This window comes from Phasianus colchicus, chromosome 10 (assembly GCF_987193195.1).
Source record: "Phasianus colchicus chromosome 10, bPhaCol1.hap1.1, whole genome shotgun sequence".
NCBI classification, from domain to species: Eukaryota; Metazoa; Chordata; class Aves; order Galliformes; family Phasianidae; genus Phasianus; species Phasianus colchicus.
Genome location: NC_143445.1, coordinates 5,914,886 through 5,921,937, shown reverse-complemented (window position 1 = coordinate 5,921,937; position 7,052 = coordinate 5,914,886). Strand labels below are relative to the sequence as shown.

Sequence of the window (7,052 nt, the reverse complement as noted above, 5' to 3'; positions counted from 1 at the left end):
CTCCCAGGCTGTGCTTTGTGTGCGCTGCCAGATGCTGCATTTGGGGTTTTCCTAAGGGGCAGATGGCAAGCTGGGGGCTTCTTGCTCTGCATGGAGCCTGTGCTTGCCTGCTCATTCCCATCTTTGGGACTTGCAGGGCTTTCACAGAGCTGTGTCTGGCATGAAGATCCGCTCTGATGGGGACTGTTTGTCCCCAGGGTGGTGCAACTTAATATTGCTGCTCCTGAGCAGTAGGTACAGCAGTGTCTGTCCCCTTCACTCACCTCTGGAAACCTGAGACCCCACCAAGGGCATGGGGAGCTGGAGCACAGCTCTCAGCAGTGCTTTTCCTCAGGATTTTAACAGCCAGCAAGCTAAATAAGCTGCATCACATAACTTAACCTTGGGCTGTCTGTATGGGGTTGTACCATGAAGACTTGAGTGAGGGGATGTTATCACTACCACCAGGCTGGAGAAAAGCTCAAAGGTGCTGGGAGTGCTGCATCATCCCTGCTGGCATCGCCTGGATGCCTGATGGCAACCAGCTGTGTTTTGGCAAGCAAGCTCACCATGAAAACCCCAACAATGCTCAGGTGTGTGCTCCTGGGAAGGAGCAGTGAAAGAACAGTGCAGAACATCCCCTACTGTGCCAGCATTTTGGGAAGAAATGGCCTTGTGGCAAAGATGTACCTCCTAGCAGTCTGGATGCGGGGTATTTTTCAAGCGCATTCTTTATCTAAGGATACACCCACACATACAGGTGTACATCCTCATGCTGAAAAGCTCAGTCCCAGACACTGATGCCCAGTAATCCCATTTTGATGGGAATTGCAGCAGGCCAAGTACCAGTGCTGAGGGCAAAGCAGAGGGAAAAAAAAAAAAGAGAAAAAAAAAAGAGGAAAACCAGGGCACTGGCAGCCAGCAAGTAGATGGCCCTGGAGTGGTGGGACCCAAACCTGGGGAACAGTGAATGGGTGGGACTCACACAAGCACCCTCTGTGTCATGATGCAACCCCTAGGAAGACCCCCCGTAACTCCTTGTTGCTCCATCAGCTGCAGTCTGGGATGTATCAGGGCAGGATGGAAGGGTCTGAACATCTGATGGTTTGACAACACGTTAGCTTTTAATTGCCCAGAGCATCAAGATTTGCAGGTCCCCAGGATCAATGCCTTGCCCCTCCACCTCATGGGACCACCTGCCTCCTCCTGTTGAGGAAAGAGCTTGGTTTCACCAGACACATAGCTCAGAAGCTGCTCAGATGTAAGGATATATTCATAATTGCCTGGAAAAGTGGAGATCACAAAGAGGAGATCACCACCACAGCCCTACACACATACATAATTCACCAAATACATTTCTGCTCTCCCTACCTCAGGATGTAGCTAGGCTGGAAATTGTTCAAAAAGCAATAGATAGTCAAAGGTCTGCCTGGCTTTTGAAGGGGAGCATATAAATAGACCAGCACTTCCATCTGCAACCTGAGTTGCGGCTTGGGGACTTCACATTTAATAGCCCACAACGGAGTTCTCCATCCCTGACTGGAAGAGCATTGGTGGGAAGCACAGCTGACACTGCCTTGGGGATCCCCCATCTCCCAGCTGCAATGGGGCTGTGTAGACCTGTAGCACAACAGAGCATGCAGAAGGATCAGGGGCAAACAACCATGCTTGTGTATGCCCAGGCTCCTGGTGCTCAACTCCATGCCCTGCCAGGTACACAGAGCAGCTCTCTGGGGAAAGAAAAATCCTCTTCCTGTACTCCATCAGGAGGAAAGCAGGGGCTGCACGGCTGCCTCTGAGCTCTCTGGTGCTGAGCTTCCACCCACTCACACCGCAATGAGCCACTAAGTGGCTTTTGAAACCATTAGGCAGCTGCTGCACGCAGCGCGCTCTGTGCTGCACGGGATGCTCTGTCATCCTGCAGACCCTGAGCAGGCACATTTTGGAGAGGCCAACACCAGGAGGATCTCTGGGATATGACGTTTTCCTCTCTACATGGGAAAGCTCAGGAAAAGTCTGAAAAGGGCAGTGAAAACTCAAAAAAGAGGCACCAGGGTGCAGAGGCAGTGGGACGGCGGTGGGGATGAGGCCATGCTGTGCTCACGGGCAAGGCCAGCCGGGTACCAGCTTGCAAGAATCCCTTTTAGGAAAATGGACTCAGGCTTGCAAGATTTTCTTTCGGAAAATCTCGGTTTCTTGGCACTGTCAGAGCCAGGAGAGGGCAGCAGCAGCCCAGGCTGCAGGTCAGATTCCCGTCCCAGCACAGCGTTCTTATTTTTTTTTTTTTTCCACCCTCCAAGAAAGCCACGAAATAAAATCAACATATGTAGGCAGCAAGCAGAAGGCAAAAAACTGCTGGGCAGAGCAATGGTACTCATTTGATGCTCAAAATTGTTTGCTTTCTTTGTGGAAGAGGGAAAAAAAAAGACCATGATTTGAAATCAATTTGGAGATATGAGATACCCACAGTGATTTTTCAGACTTTTGAAGCTAAAGGAGCTCTAAAGATATCACTCAGAGCACTGCACATTGAGGCACAGGCGCTGTGTTTCAGTCCCAGCTTCTCCATACAGCCTTGCCATCACTTGGGCTCAACTGACTTCTTTATTTTTTTATTTTTTTTTTTTTTGTACTTCACACCCTCTAAAATCACAGCAAAGCAAAAACTGTGGCTTACTGACGCCACTGTTCTGAAATGAGTCATTAGAAAGGAGCCTGGTAACCTTTCCAGACACATCCTGGTTGCTTGTCTCTAAATATAATGACATAAGAGAACAGCTTGCAGCTTGTTAGGCTTCAGCCTGCATGCACCTGGGTTCTGCTCTACACCCACCTCATCTGCCAGGTGGGCAACCAGTCCTCTTCATGGATGAGGATGGAGGAGGAGGCCCTGTCAGCTGGCTCTGATACCCTTCTTTTGTTGTACCTCCCACCAGCACCTCCTGCATTTCTCCATCTGGCATGGAACAGGTTTGCTGGGGAGAGGGGGTTGCCAAGGGCATCCACACTTCCTATTGCATGCATTGGAAATACCTCTATGAGCTTTGGGATGCAAAGGAACTGGGCTGATGAATGAAATGGTCTTCAGTGCTTACTGAGAGAGGTTCTAGATACCCTGTCCTTGGAGGCATTCAAGGTCAAGTTGGATTGGGCCCTGGGCAGTCTGATCCAGTGAATGGAAACCCAGCCCAGGGCAGGGGGGAGGAGAGGGGAGGTGGAGCCAGATAATCTTTGAGGTCCCTTCCAACCAAGTTCTATGACTTTATGATCTGGCTTTTATCTGGAACCCCACCACACAGGCTAGGCATCACCTCCTCCATCCATTGCTTCTTTCTTACAGACACCGTGGGCTGAGGGAGAAAATAGCATCGCTGCCTCTAAGCTCTCCCCAGCTAGAGCTGGGCTCTGTTGGGTGGCATCACCAGGCTCACAACCAGGCTGCAGAGCCTACAAAGGCCACAAGATGCACACACCACAGATCCCACTTTTCTCTTTCACTGAGATGATGCCAAGTTTCCTAAGGCTACCAAGTCAAAGGAACTGTGTATTCTTGCCACATGAGAAAAACTGATACATGGAATTAGCATTACTGCAATCACTTTGAACTTCTCCTTCCCAGCACACTGGTTTTCAGTTTCCTTCTGAAGTCAGAGAGGACAACCAGATACAGGGCTTACAGAAGCACACTTGTAACACCACAACACAAAGCACAGCAACATACAGTAGCAAAGATCTAGGCAGCAACAAAGGAAGGATATACTCAAATGCAACAGTTCTAGACATAGAAACAAAGGAAATAATCCACTTACCTTTAGAAGGCTTCAGGTAAGGAGAGATCTCTAGTAAGATACCCACACCTCCTACACCAGCCCTTAAATGAGGTCTGGGCAGGGGTGGGTCCTGGCTCCATCCCTTCCAATCACTCAGATACACTGCATGCATCTGAGCTCCCCTGGGTTGGCCCTGCCTTCCACCAGGTGCTCAATCAGTGCTTCAAGCCATGACTGAGCATTTCTGCCACAGTGCCCTGCGTGCAGGGCACATGTGAAGCATGAGACAGCTTCCCACGAGTTGAGCTTTGGGTCGACATCAGCTTTTGGACAGGAGCAGGTGTGGATGCAACTGAGACTTGTTAGCTTCACCTTTTTTTTCTTTTTTCTTTGTAAATGAGGGTTTTCATCCCCCAGGTGAGAGGATTTGACAAGATCTAGCTGGATGGCCTGATATATATATATATATATATTTTTTTTTTTTTTAATTTGAAAACTGCTGATTTTTTGCAGCACTGTTGAGACACGTCCTGGGCTGCACGCCTGCAGGCGGTGAAGGCTTACAGGTACACCTATGTATTTGGGTGAGGGTTTCAAGATGATTTCATGCCTTTGTCACGGAGAAGCCATAAATGGCCACAATCAGCAATACGATCACACCTTGAAGCACACGAGCCAGCCTTAGGGCACTGTATGGTGAAAAGGAGAAATGGGACAAACAAAGGAGGTGCAGAAGGGGCTGAGGAAGTAGAGCTCCTATAGGGCTGCCAGAATGAGCATCACCTGGGCTTCCCTAGGGAGCATCAGCAGCCACCTGAGCCAACGTAGTCATTAACAGCTTGTGGAAGATCAGTAATTCTCCAGCTTTAATATGGTGTGTACTGTGTGCATGTATCAGGAGTGCCCTGTTCCCTGTGCTGGCTGCTGGTGATGGAGCTGCCAGCTGACTGTGTGCTTTTTTGCCAGTTTCCAAAAGGAAACAAAGCTCAAGCAACCATGTTCCATCTTGTAGTTCCCTCTACAGCCTCCAAATGGAGGCTGCCTCCAGGTCCTGCTCCCAGGAGATGTCCTTGTGCACAGACACAGCCAGCCAGGAGGAGAAACCTATGGATTTGTCTGTGGGGGAGAACAGAGAGTAGCTGCAAGCACCCGAATTCCTCCTTAGCAGAGTGCTGAGCTCCCTCTTTCTTCTTCTCCAGCTGCGTGGGCTCAGCAGTGCTGTAGCATAATGTCATTTTTATTCCCATGCAACACAGTCTGGGTGACCACGTACACAACCGAAAGGGTCGGTCAAGTATTTGAGCCTTGACTTTCAAGGGGAAAGAAGAAATCTGTCATGCTGTTGCCTCCAGCAAGAAACATATGCAAAAGGCCAGCTCTGCAGATAAAGAAAAAGATAGCATTAAGGAAAGGGACAGAGGGCAGCCCCAGCAGAGGTCAGGCAGCCCAGGGGAGCTCTGCAGTCAGCTGCTAAGGGACCCAGGAGCCATGCAGCATCTTGAGCCCAAAAGTAATTAATGGGGCCAGGCTACCAGCACTGTGTTAAAGGAGGACTGCCTGTTTATGACTTCCAACCTTGAATTTCTTTTTTTTTCCCGTTGCCTGAAGCACTGATGTGTCTGGGCATGGAGATTTTTCTTTTAATTCCACATTCATTATCCAAGTTCTATGGATGATCACGTGTTTGAATAAAACAGTGTTCCCTCCAAGACAAGACTGGGCTAAACACAGACTTTTTGCAGCAACAGCATTTTTTGGAGCTGGATTCCATGCACCCATCCAGACTAGAAATAGTTTCACCCATGTCCAACTGGATGCAAACAAGGCGGCCCCCAGGGAGCTCGCTGCAATTTGGTTCCAAGCTTCAAAGGCAATCACAGCAATAACAGGGGAACACTGGTAGTGTTAAAAACACAAGATTGCAGAGACTAGCAAACTTTTTCAAGCCACTCCTGGTGCTCCTGTCCATGCAGCAGTAGCTCAGGCAGGCATGGCAGAGCAGGTTTGGTGCGTGCAGACCATGAACACATCTGAATAGAGCCCAGGCAAAGAAGAGGTGGCAGCAATAATATCAGTGAGCTCTCCTACTCTGCCCTTTCTTTTAAGGTTGCTTTATTTTTTTGCAGCGTTGTAACAGGAAGAGATGAAAGCAGTGTGTATACCTCCTTGCTAAGCACCTCCTTGCAAACATCCCATGAAGACCCAAAGAGCAGCCACCAAGGAGGAGATAAAACAGTCTTTAGGTCCTGTGACAGCTTTAAAGTCAACTAACACACTTTCTTCAGCAGGTTGAGTGGTTGCTAAATGAGGAGAGGAAGGTGTCAGGATTATTTCCAAGCAAATTGTTTATCTTCTCCCATGAGTGCCTGGAGAACAGGCACATGTGCACATATTTTCCGAGCTTTTTCTCTGTGTTCTGCACACTCTTGCTGCTCCTGCTCCTGGAAAGTGAGGCCGGAGCAGCTGTATCACAGGAGATGTAAACGTAGTAAGTGTGCTTGGATCTCAAGTTTTCTTCTGGAAATCATTCATGCATTTTCTTCGGTCAAAACCACAGGCTGTTTTTAGAAATGTTTTAAAAACACCCAAGTAAAGCTATTCCTCCTCATTTGGATACATATGAATGGCAACAACACATTGACGTGTGCGTTGATTTAGCTGGCCTCTGGGGAAAGCTGCATGATGCCCCAGGGAGCCACAAAACCCTGCATGCAACTTGAAGCAAGAAAGAAGCTTGAAAGTCTGACAGTGAGATGTGCAGGACCAGCCAGCAGCATCCTGCTGCCCTCTTCCCCATAGTTTTCCCCTTCACATCATGAACCAGACAAATTGCTCCAATTGCATCAGCTGGAGGGATCCATTAGATCAAACAAAAAACAGTGGAGGAGTTTTTATGAGCGAACCTCTCCCATATTTCCTTCTAATTGCACCAGTCTTTGGCTCCAGCACTCCTTTGAAAGGAATTAAGTTTGCAATGTGGCCGCTTGGGTTGGCTTAATGGCACAGATGGCTATACCCACAGCACCCAACCCCTGTATGGACATGTCTTGGAGTAACCTTGATATTGAATGTTAAAATATCAATGTGAAAAGATTGGAAAACGTCAGAGAGATTGCAGCAGAAGTACAAGTGTTGGAGCTGGGGAGGCTGGGGCCAAGACTTGGGGCATGTGAGGAGGACTCCTCTCCCCCAGCTGACCACTTCTAGCTTTAAAAATAAGAAAAACCACTCTGTATTTTACTTCTTTAAAGCCTGGGAGTGCTTGGAGACACTGCTGAAGTAAAAAGGAGGCACTCTGCTAAA

The 7,052-nt window shown here is 48.6% G+C and overlaps 1 long non-coding RNA gene across 1 annotated transcript; it reads left to right on the top strand.

The window, feature by feature from the left end:
• The first annotated feature begins 967 nt into the window (after positions 1-967).
• On the top strand, positions 968-6,462 carry LOC149916575 (uncharacterized). Its single transcript, XR_016469555.1, has 3 exons — positions 968-1,240; positions 4,263-4,315; positions 5,876-6,462. It is a non-coding gene; the product is annotated as an uncharacterized LOC149916575 (long non-coding RNA).
• The last annotated feature ends 590 nt before the right edge of the window (positions 6,463-7,052 follow it).